General features: G+C 32.6%; 1 protein-coding gene across 1 annotated transcript in view; it reads left to right on the plus strand.

Annotated features, from left to right (window-relative positions):
* Nucleotides 1-12,956, plus strand: part of GALNT13 (polypeptide N-acetylgalactosaminyltransferase 13) — a 584,203-nt gene that overhangs the window by 27,169 nt on the left and 544,078 nt on the right. Inside the window, exon 2 of the mRNA XM_047770427.1 lies at nucleotides 3,898-3,968. The gene's annotated coding sequence lies outside the window, so the exon portion shown is untranslated. The remainder of the gene's footprint in view (nucleotides 1-3,897; nucleotides 3,969-12,956) is intronic.

Below are 12,956 nucleotides of genomic sequence, written 5' to 3' on the forward strand. Positions count from 1 at the left end.
ATTTTTTATGGATTTTATTTTTCCTGAATTTAAGAAAACAGAAGTTGATAACTTTTGATTTAGAAAAACAGCTATAGAAGAAAAAACACTTAGATGACCTTTAAGGACTGTTTGATAATCTTTTTTTTTCCTTTAATTGCTGACAACTTATATTTGCAAATATCATTTCATTATTTAACTTTATATTGCTGAATTCACTGACTATAATATTGTTTGTATGAGTTAATAAAAAACCTAAAGCTAGATTCCACATTTACTTTCATTCTCCTTTATTTTATGAACTTAATATGCATATATCATTATGTTATTAAAATATATCTTTGATCAAAATATATGCATATTTAACATATATACATATATAATACATAAGATACAGGAGAATATTTGTGCATATATATATATATGTGGAATTTTGTTATTTTAGCTTTCCAAAAATCTTGAACAATGATTCTGACTTGTTTTAACTTCTTAACTTTTTTTTATTTAAAAACACTTCATTGATTATCGCTATTTTTTTTTGTGATTTCAAAATATCTCAATGGAAGTAAGACATTCATTTATTTCTACCTGTTTTCTCTAATTTAAAATGTTGCTATAGCTTCAAACATACAGAAAATTTGTAATTTTTGTGCCTAAGCGCCCTGAATACTCTCTGCCCAGATTCATTATTTACTTTTGCCACTGTGCTTTATTATTTCTGCTTGCTCTCTCTTTCTGTATATGTTTATATATATAAATATATATATGTGTCATATAATTACATAACTATAATTTATAATTTATAATTACATAACTATATAAGACATATATAGTGTTTCCCTGAATCTTTTTTTTTTCTTTTTTGTCTATTTGTTATTTCTTGGGCCGCTTCCGTGGCATATGGAGGTTCCCAGGCTAGGGGTCTAATCGGAGCTGTAGCCACCGGCCTACACCAGAGCCACAGCAACGCGGGGTCCGAGCCGCGTCTGCAACCTACACCACAGCTCACGACAACGCCGGATCGTTAACCCACTGAGCAAGGGCAGGGACCAAACCCGCAACCTCATGGTTCCTAGTCGGATTCGTTAACCACTGCGCCACGACGGGAACTCCCCCTGAATCTTTTGAGAATAAATTGCAGACATCATGCTTCTTTACTTAAAGTACTTTAGCATGTTTTTCTTAAGAATAAGGACATCTTTCTATGTAACCACAGCACATTTATGAAAATTAATAATATCATTTTAATGAAATATTATTACATAACTCACAGTGCATCTATGATCACACGTGATTATCTTGTCTTTTTTAAACTTCCTCTAATCTGGAACATTTCCTTGGTTTTAAATGACTTGCAGAGTTTGGGCCAGATATTTTCAGATTTCATCAGTTTGGGTTTACCTGATATTTCATAATGATTGACTGACGTTATACATTTTTGGCAGACAAACCATGGAAGTGATGCTGTGTCCTTCTCAAGTTCATTGTGCTTGGAGACTTATCACATGTGTTTGTTCTGTTACTGATGATGTTGTCTTTGTTCCTTTATTCAATGTGGTCTCTACCAAGTTTCTCCACTGAAAGTTGCTGTTTTCCCCATTGTAATTAGTAAGTGTTTTTTGGGGAAGATACTTCAAGACTATGGAAATATCTTGTTTGTCAACACATTTTCACCCACTGATGCTGATACACATGACTAAATCAGTTAACTGTAATGTGTGCTCAATAATTTTCTAACTATATCCATCCACCTATATCTGTTAGGTGTTGTCTACATAAGGGGAGAGTTTTCCAATTCTTACTTCTAAAGATTATTAATTTCCTTTATTTATATTTTGTATTCTGTAATGACATTTAATTCTTTGTGATAATTATTTATTCTGATTCTACCATTGTCCCAGATTTGACTTGTGAGAATTTCTTGAAGCTGGGGCTGTGTCTTTTTGACAGACCTGCATCATTTTCAAAGGCCTTCCTCCTCCCCCAGAAAATATATTGTCACCTTGAATTCCATATACTTTTAAGTCTCCTCCCTGCGTTCATGTTCCAATATGCCAGGACAGTTTTTCAATATTTTCATAGTTTCAGTGTACCTTCTGAGAGTGAGTTTTGTGTCACTCTTAGGACCTTTGTTTTCCTCTCTTTTCTCCCTCGGTTTTTCAGCCTCAGATCACTGTAGTACCTATAGTGGGAGCTTGAAAGATAACTCTGCTGAAAATTGGTGTTTAATTTTATGTTTACAGGTAATCTGACATTTTTATTATTCTCCAACTTCCAGTTATGCTGAAGGCCTAGGATTTGTGTTTTTTTATTTGGTTTTGTTGGCTGTATATTTTACGGTTTGTGTGAAGAGTTTCAGATTTAGGTGGCTGCTATTACCACAACTATTCCAAATTCCAGGTCCATATTTTTTAAGTATTCTATAAATATGCCATGATATAACCAGAATTTGTGGTCTGTGCTGCTTTACCTTTAGTGGTCATGTTCTGTTAACCTAGTTTATATAGTTACTGAAGAGTTTTTTTCTTTATCATTATAATTATTTTGTTGAATAGTACACCTGTCAACCAAGGAGGTATCTCTCTGAAGGATGTGTCCATCATAAATGTTAAATCATGATTTGAGGTGATTAATTCTTATGATTATGTACCAGTCAATTGTGTTTTTAAATTTCTCCCTTAGCTTAAATAATTATCAAACATATATTTCAATAACTGGAAATTTAAGCCCATGAAACTTTAAAATATGAATAGAAGTTAAAACAAAGTGATTAATCAATAACACCTGATTATAAGAATACAATGAAATGAAATGTTAAAAGCAGTCACTTCAACTAATGAAATAAGCTCTTTAGAGCATAATTAATATTATTCCTTTGGTTTTACAGCAAAGAGGTGCAGTGGTAGTTGGTAGGTAAAGGGATTTTGGATCAGAAGCAAAACACTCTGGTGTTTAAAAATGACAGTAGAAAACTGTTTTCAAAAGTAGGAAATAGATGAGCCTGCGGGGTGTGACCTATCCAAAAAAAACAGACATTTCTCTGCTCTCTAAAGTCCCTCTAAAGATACTTACTACTTAATTTTTATTTGTATTGTCCATAGTGCAATCTGTCTGAAACAACATGTACTTTGATTATATGGCTGCTTTAATTATCATTAGATTGTGTCTTGTTTTGTTTCATTTGAACAGTTCTCTTATAAAACAGTATAGCCAAAAGCATAAAATTCCCTTAGGTTGGAATCCTTTGCACTTGGAGATTACTGTGCTTTTCCCAAAGCTTCTCCTCTAAAACAAACAAATTAATTAGAGAAATTGATTAAATAACTTTCTGCTTATAATTGGCTTTCCAGAAAAAAAAAAAAAAAAGAAAGAAATGAATGTCTATTTTTGTGAAGTGTGCAAGTGGCCTGCCTGCATTTTTCTTGGTACATGGTTTTCAATTAGAATTGAAACACAGTTACAAAGTGAATTGGTATAATCCTCTGGATAAATCAAGCAAAATTCTCCTGACTCAATAATCTTCACATATCAGACAAAAGTAAAATTTCAAAATGCAAATTATTTAAAAATCACCTAAAATTTCTGACTAAATTTACCTATAAATCATATCATATTTTTGAACTGCTTTTATGTTATTCTGCTTTGTTCTTGGGGGTCTGTGTTTCTTGCATGTACTTTGGTAGCCCATATGTGGATTCATCTTAAGAATATCCTCCTTGACTGATAAGCAGAATATTTTCATATAATTGGGAATGTTTCTCTTCATCAGCCCATTGTAATATGCTAGATGTATAATCTATATTTTATGAAACCTTATTTCGGTATGTTAAAATAAGCAGCGTTGGAGTGTTGGTCTGGATTAGTTTTTCTGTGACCTTGGCAAATTGCTTACTCTTTTGCATTTCTTTCTTTTCACAGATGCATTTTGTAGGAGTATTTTGAGGATGAATGTTTGCAAATCATTTTGAAATTGCCAAGTGCCACATACAGTAAGTAATACGTATTTTTATTTTCCCACTCAATTGCAGTCATGCTGAATAAATTTGGCAGACAGTCATAAAAGAATTCATTTCTATTTATGGTTCTTGATATTTGTGAATACTAAGGAAAAATGCATGTCTTAAAATTGAACTATTTTGCTACTCTGAATTAAATTGTATAATTTCAAGATTTTTAATAACTGAGTTTACTATTGTTCTATGTATATAAGTGGTACATAATATTTATCACTTATTTAAGTGAGTTTTTTCTTTTAATCATACATTGAGAAGCAAGAAGAAAACATTAGTCTTATTAACCAGTGTTGCTATAGAAATTTTAAATAGAAGTAATGAATTAAATATTTGGATTTGCTAAAGATTAAGATTTCTTGTGTATCAGGCAATTTATGTATTTTGTCTTAATTATCTCCTACATATTTTAAGATCACTATTTTGATTCCCAGTTTATATGTGAGAAAACTGAGACCCAAGATGTTTTAACTTGTTTAGCATCTATTCAGAGTGACAACCTGGGCTTTGATCAAAACACAACACTTTTCAGAAATATTACCTCTACCAGTAACTTAGAAAATTTTAAATTAGTTTTATTTAATAGCCTGGATATTTAAGAATATAAATACTATCTAATAATTTCTTTGGATTTTGTTTTGCTTGAACAATATCATGGAAACGTTGCAGACTTTCTTTATGCATTGTCTGTCATGTCGTTGTTTCCATTTCAAATGATGCTTCCAATTCCTGACTTGGATTGCTTTGAATTGGTAGGAAATATGTGAAAATGTCGATTCTCAAAGAAAGTTTATAAATCACCTAAATTATTCTTTGATTAAAAGATTTTAGAATTGGAGTCCTGAAATCCTTTAAATGTCTTCTTTCATTCATTAAAAAACAAAACAACAAAAACCAGAATTAAGTGCTCTCATACTCTTATTTTAGAGTTGAAAGGAACCTCAGAATCATGGAGTCCTAGCCTCTGCATGCTCAAAGTCCTTGTTTGGTGAAGTGGGATAATCTGGAGGACAAATCTAAATTAAAATTTCCAAAAAGCAGAGGCAATGATGGCAGTATTGATGTTTGAACATTGTCTCCCAGTATAACTGCTTCAGGAAAAAGGGCAGCATTGTAGAATGTTTTAAGTATTTGGAGTCAGAATTCAGATCAGCTGGTCCTAAATTCTGGATTTACCCCTTATTAGCTGTGACCTTGAATAAATTACTTACTGTCTCTTTAAAATGGATGTAAGATTTGGAGCTACCAAATTTTTAGTGAGTTAATACATGTAAGCAATAGCACAGTTCCAGCTATATAGTTAATGCTTGATTAATGTTCATGGTTATTGAATTGGAATTGATTCATTTGGATATTTCCATTCAGGTATGTTTGTTATAAGCATCATAATTTCATAATAACATCATATAAAATGTACAACTAAAGGTACTCAGTGAATACTATTGATTGACATGCTCAGAAAGAAACTAAACTTTGGCCTTATACACAGAGCAAGATACTTTCAGTAGTTACTTTTTCTTCTTTGAACTTTTAAGAAACAAACCATTTAGTCATACAGCATGTATATCCTATTATGTATTGATTGCATACCTAGGCTGAAAGTGCATTTGTGTGCTTTTTGGAGAGAAGAGGGGGCAGTCGTGTTCTCATGGAATCTGAAATGTGTGTTTTGAAGGAGGCCAGGCAACTTATAAATACAGAATAAAGAAAGTTGTTAAAATGATTATCAAATACTTTGAGTGAACAATCTAATACAATGTTTCATTAAATAGTTCATGGAAATTGAATGGCTGTGGACAAGAAAACAATATGTATTAAGTATCTACTATATCCCATGCACTTTATCTCAGTTAATCTAAGCAACAGTATGATGAGATAGTTATGTTGTTATTTCCATTTTTCATGTGAAGAAAATGCATTACAGAAAGTTTAAATCTATTATTCATGGGAGTGAAGCTTGAGGTTGATAATTTTTATAGAGGTATAATTGACATAAACACTGTATTATTTCAAATGTGCAACATGATTCGATATTTGTATACATTGCAAAATTATTACCACAGTAGGTCTAGCTAACATCTGTCAGCATACATCCTTATAAAATTTTTTCTTTTGATGAGGACTTTTAAGATTTACTCTCAGCAACTTTTGAATATGCAATACAATATTATTAATTATAATAACCATGCTGTATAGCATATATCCATGATTTTTTATTTTATAACTTAGAAGTGTGTACTTTTTGACCTTCATCACCCATTTTACCCACCCCTCACCCTCTCCTCTGGCAACCTCCAATCTGTTCTCTTTATCTATGCCGTTTTTTGCTTGTTTTTAAGTTACACATGTATGCAAATCATATGGTATTTATCTTTGTCTGACTTATTTTACTTGGCCTAATGCCCTCAAGATCTGTCCATGTTGTCGCAAAGGGCAAGATTTCATTCTTTTTCATGACCAAATAGTATTCCATCACATATGCATTGTCCATAGTCCATTATCTTTTTTATTCATTTGTTTATCAATGGACATTTAGTTTGTTTTCCATATCTTGGTCATTGTAAATAATGCTGCACTGAACATGGGGGCACACCTATCTTTTCAAGTTAGTGCTTTCAATTTCTTCTGATAAACACCCAGGGATGCAATTGCTGGATAATGTGGTAGTTCTATTTATAATTCTTTGTGGATCTTCCATACTATTTTCCACAGTGGCTGCACTGACTTACATTCCTACCAACAGTGCACAAGAGATCCCTCTTTTCTATTTCCTCATGAACATTTGCTATTTCTTATCTTTTTTATAATAGCCATTTTAGCAGGTATGAAGTGATATCTCATTGTGGTTTTGATTTACATTTCCCTTATCATTAGTGATATTGAGCATCTTTTCATGTGTTAGTTGACCATCTGTATGTATTCTTTGGAAAAATGTCCAATCTTCTACCCATTTTCTTGATCTAATTCTAAAGCTTCTTTTCTTTAATCCTCTTAACCTGAATGTTAAGCACTGAAATTTAGTGGTTCATCTAATTTTCTTTTCTTTGCATAAAAACCCAACTTGTAAACCTCAGATCATAGATGATATTAGTTCTTTAGTAAATAAGCAGTAGATGATTGAATTTCATCTAAACAAAGGACAATTGCCCCATATTGTTGATGGGACCACTCAGAGATCCAAAAATAATTGCCTTGAAAAAAAATGCTGTTTGAGTAAAGAAAACTTAAAAAAAGTTCCTTCCCTAAGGCCAGAGACCATAGATTATGCTTCTATTAATCTTACTTCTCATAATTTGAAGCGACTGACTATGCCTTCTTCTTGCAGTTCTGAAGCAACCTCATGCAATACAGAGAGATTTGGAATGAAGAGTCCAGCTTAACTCAATCATTTTCCTCCCTATTCATCATTTTCAAGTATTTCCAAGCTCAGGGACATCCTTTACAATACACCAGCCACAATGATATTTTCCCTTTTCACTCTTTGGTTATCTTCATCTTCTTTCATTTCAGCCACCCACTGATTCCAATCCCTTTACACATAACGTCTTGAAATAAGCCATTAGCAACATTTTAACTGATGGATATTTTCAAACTTACTAGTATACAAAATGTGAATGGATCAAGTCTTTGATGTTCTCACACTCTTTTTGGTTTTGAGCCAAAAGGTCTTAGAGAATGCTTCTACCCTCAATTTCCAAAGTTGGTCTCTAAAAGACAAAGCTAGTGATTACATTTAATAATTCTATTTCATTTAATTCAATAAATACTTACCACATGCTCCCATAATATGACAGGCACTGTGCTTGTTCAGTGAGAGAGCAAGTAGGAGGGGGAGATAAAAAAATGACTTTCAAGAAAATTCTGTCTTCAATTTGAGGAAATAAGATATGTCCATGCATAAGTAAAACAGGAGATGTGGTATTAAGATATGATATCATCAGAATAATCTAAACTAGTCAAGCTAATAAAGCCATTTCAAATAATTTGAGAAATGGTAAGTTTTTATATATGCGTGTGTGTGTGTGTATATATGTTGCAAATATGAAAAAATAAAGCAATAGCGGAGATTTAAGAAAGAAGATACAGTTCTGAACTGCACTGGTTCAAGAATATGTCATGGAGATTGGATTTGTGCTAGATCTATTTTTTTTTTTTGTCTTTTTGCCTTTTCTAGTTCTGCTCCCACGGCATGTGGAGGTTCCCAGGCTAGGGGTTGAATTGGAGCTGTAGCTGCTGGTCTATGCCAGAGCCACAGCAACACAGGATCCGAGCTGTGTCTGCAACCTACACCACAGCTCACAGCAACGCCGGATCCTTAACCCACTGAGCAAGGCCAGGGATTGAACCCGCAACCTCATGGTTCCTAGTCGGATTCGTTAACCACTGCACCACAATGGGAACTCCTGTTCTAGATCTTTATGCAGGTGAAAAATGTTAAGAGAAAAGTCAAGGAAATGGCATATTCAGGGTTAGGGATGAAAAGGCATACTTCATATTCAGTGAATGGTAAATTAACTCATTTGACAGCAAAATAAATTTCTTTCCTTGGACTGAAAACAGATAACACTGGAAAATAAGGTTGGAGCTAGCTTGTAGGAAATACTGATAATTAGAATATGAAATCTGAATTTAATTAGCAAGCAATTGAAAAAAACAAAGAGACTATTTTGTAAGGCTGATCCTGTGAACAAAAAGTTTCTTATTTGAACATTAGTCTTGTGTTATCTTTACAATGAATTCCAGTTGTAGATAGAAGAACAATTTTTAGGAAAATGCAGCACTAAAAGAATGAAGGGATGAGGGTAAGACCTAGGCCATAGCAGTGGGATTGGAGAGAAAGGAATAAATGTGGCAGAATTTTGAATGAAATAGGATCAGAGAGTAATCATAGTAATGAACACTGAGGTAGCATTTACTGTGTACCAAGCTCTGCTTTAAATGATTTACATTTATTATTTGACATAACCTTTAGACAACCCTGAGTGGTAGATGGTAATGTCACCACCATTTCCCCAACAGAAACTGAAGCAGAATTTAAGTAAATTGTCCTGGGTTACATAACTAGACAATAGCAAGGCTGATACTAGAGTCCACTAAGTCAAGCTCCAGAGGATCTATAGCTAACCACTGTAAATTATTCCTCTAAAAAATAACTGAGATTTCCAGGTTGACTGAACTGGAAAATGATGTTACCAATAGTCAGAGAAACAGATTTTTTTTTTTTAGAGTTTATCCCTTAAAGTTAAGTCTTTCTTAGAGAGAACAATCTTCTAACCTTTAAGGAGAAATATCTCTATGGTTAGTGATGAATCTTATGTACATACTCACTTTTATGCTGGGCAACAGGAACAGCGTAATTTATGATATTGCTCAGTTATAAATTAGAATAGTAAATATGTCATCTTAATGTGATTTGTCTTCTTTCCTTACAGAGCTTAAAATGAAACAAGGATAGAGTGCTAAATTAAAGATTTAATATCTTAGGTCCATGAAAGACCAATATTTTAGTCTTAGTTTACCTATCATACTAAACAATAGTTATGACAAGAGAAAAAACCAACACCCAGCAAAAGGTATACCTCTCTTTTTCTATATTGGAGAAGTATCATCCTATACTACTTAAGAGAATGGGCTCCAAAACCATGCTGATATATGGGCTCAGAACTTTAAATAAGGGTTCTTTAGCTGTATAGCTTGGGTCAACTGTGTAAGTTCTCTGTGCCTCAGTCTCTTCACCTCTGAAATGTGATAGTAATAGCACTATGTCTTCTGAATATTGTAAAGGTTAAATAAAATAAGGTACTTATAGAAGCTCTATAACTTCTTGTATGCACAGTTAATTCTCAATGGTTGTTAGTTATGTTCACTGCACTTTATCTCATATACAGTTGACCTTTGAACAACACAGGAGGGAAGTTAGGGCTGCGTACTACGGTGGAATTGAAAATCTGATCACTGCTATCTCTGTCTTAAAAATAAAGGAATTGATAAATGACTCAACCAAAGACAGGAAGCTGAAACAGTTTGGATAGAATCTGGACTCAAACACTAATTCTTTTGATTTTACATACTGTAATTTCTAATAGAATACAAACTGTTCCCCACACTTAAAGATCTGTAAAATGAAAAGATTTTTATTGAAAAAAATCCACATGTTAGTGGACCCATACAGCTCAAACCCATGTTGGTCAAGGGCCAATTGCATCATAATTTTTAATTTATAAAATTTAATTACAAAATTATTGTCATTTACAATGTTTTTCTGTGAATTTTTATGCATTAAACATATAAAACTATAATTTTAATAAGCAAAGACCCACTCAAGCATCATACAGATCAAGAAATAGAATGTTTTATGCATCTTTGAAGCACTGCTTTTTCTGCTCCTAAACGCTACCCCTCCTTTCTGTCAATGCCCTGACATTTTCATGACTTTTGCAGTAATCATTTCCCTCCTTTTCATTACAGTTTTAGCATTTCATTATGCATATCTAAATGCAAAATTTTAATTTAGCTTGATTTTTGACTTTATGTCCCTAATAGTCATTCAACATATCTTTTAGTTTGATTTCCTTTCCTGAACATATATTTTTAAGTTTCATTAATGTCTTTATGTTGTTTAGTAATTCTCATTGCTATATGGTATTCCATTGTATAAAAATACTACAGAATTTTTATCCATTTTGTTATGGATGAACATTTGGGCCATTTCTATGTTTTAGAAATTTTTAATAATGCTGCTATGAACATTCTTTTAAATGTTTTCTGCTGCACATGTATATGCATTTCTACTGGATATATACTTACCAATGAAATTGCTGTTATATTTAATGCAAATTTTCAATTTTAGTAGACACTGCCAAAGTTTTGCGAAGTAGTTATGCTAATTACACTCCAGTCAATAATATATGAGAATCCTGTTTCATCCTTATAAATACTTGGTTTAATCAATCCTTTTAATTTTAGCCATTCTGATGAAAGTATAATTTACATTTCCTTGTTGAATAAGGAAGTCATGCTATGTGTTTTAATTGCCATATGGTTATTAATACCTATAAATCATCTGTTCAGGCGCTTTTGCTTATTTTTCTTTTGTGTTGATTTTTTAAAATTGTGAATATCCAGAAATTTGGATTAAGAGCCCTCTATAATTTAAATAAATTTTCCCTTTCTTTGATTTGCATTTTTAGTTTCTTAATGGAATTTTTGGTGAGGAAAAGTTTTTAATTTTAGGAGTCCCTGTTGTGGCACAGTGGAAAGGAATCCAACTAGGAACCATGAGGTTGAGGGTTCAATCCCTGGCCTCGCTCAGTGGGTTAAGGATCTAGCATTGCTGCGAGCTGTGGTGTTGGTCGCAGTCTCTGCTTGGATCTGGCGTTGCTGTGGCTGTGGTGTTGGCCAGCAGCCATAGCTCCAAATAGACCCCTAGCCTAGGAACCTCCAAATGCCGTGGGTATAGCCCTATAAAGACAAAAAGACAAAAAAAATTTTAATTTTAATCTCAATTATATTTTTGCCTATTTACATTTAGATTATTCCACATCAGTTGATTTTCATGAACAGTTCAAGGTAGAGGTGAAAGCCTATTTTCCTTATAGATGGATATCTACTTGTTAAAGAATCATACTGAAAGTTCTCTCCTTTGCCCACTACTCTTCAATGCCTGTGTAATCATAAATCAAATGTCCATATATGTCTTTGGAGGATGAATATTCTTTTTAATTGATCTATTAGACTTCTTACTACTTCTGACAACTTCCGACTATTTCCAACACTATTTCAACTGTGGCCACTTTTTAATTATTCTTTATACCTTTTAAAACACATTCTCTGTCTCATTTATTTTACTTAGAATAATACTCTCAACATTCTTCCATGTTGTTGAAACATGGAATATGGGTGGAATATAAGAAAAAAAAATACATGAAAAAACCAAACACAGGGAAGAAAGTAATGATTACCAGAAAGGAAGGGAGCAGGTAGGGGAAGGTGAAATGGTTAAAGAGGGTCAACAGTATGGTGACTGATGGAAACTAAACTTTTGTGGGGGTAAGCACACTGTAGTATGTACAAAGGTCAAAATATAATATTGTACACATGAAACAATTTTATAAACCAATTTTTAAAATGTTCTCCCACTATATTTTTATTCAAGAAATCTTGACTTTCCATGATTTCATATTTATTTTAGAATTACTATGTCAAATTTGACCAAAAAAAAAAAAAGTTAGGATTTTAGTTGGGATTGCATTCAATCTAGTGTTAATTTTGTTTTTAAAGACTTGGAATAATTACAGAATTGCCTCCTTTAAACTATGAACATATATGAAGTATATACTTTACATATGTAGGCCTTTTTAATTTCTGTCAATCTGTATTTTCTTTTTTTTCTGCATAAAGGTCTTATTCCTTGTTTCTTGAAGTTTTACACCATTTAATGTCATGATATATTAGATATTTTAAGTCTTTTTTAAAAGTAAATATAGTTGATTTACAATGTTGTACCAATTTTTTCTGTACAGCAAAATTACTCAGTCATACATATATACATTCTTTTCTAATATTACTTTCCATCGTGGTATATTCCAGGAGATTGGGTATAGTTCATTGTACCATACAGTAGGCCCTCATTTCTTATCCATTCTTTTTTTTTAAATATATAATTGTTTTTATTTTATTTTTTCATAATAGCTGGTTTACAGTATTCTGTTAATTTTCTACTGTACAGCATAGTGACTCAGTTACACAAACATGTATAGATTATTTTTTCTCACATTATTATGCTCCATCATGTGACTAGATACAGTAGCCAGTGCTACAGAGCAAGATCTCATTGCTAATCCATTCCAAAGGCAATAGTCTTCATCTATTAACCCCAAGTTCCCAATCCATCCCATTCCCTCTCCCTCCCCCTCCCCCTTGGCAACCACAGTTCTATTCTCCAAGTCCATGATTTTCTTTTCTGTG

This window comes from Phacochoerus africanus, chromosome 3, assembly GCF_016906955.1.
Source record: "Phacochoerus africanus isolate WHEZ1 chromosome 3, ROS_Pafr_v1, whole genome shotgun sequence".
Lineage (NCBI taxonomy): Eukaryota > Metazoa > Chordata > Mammalia > Artiodactyla > Suidae > Phacochoerus > Phacochoerus africanus.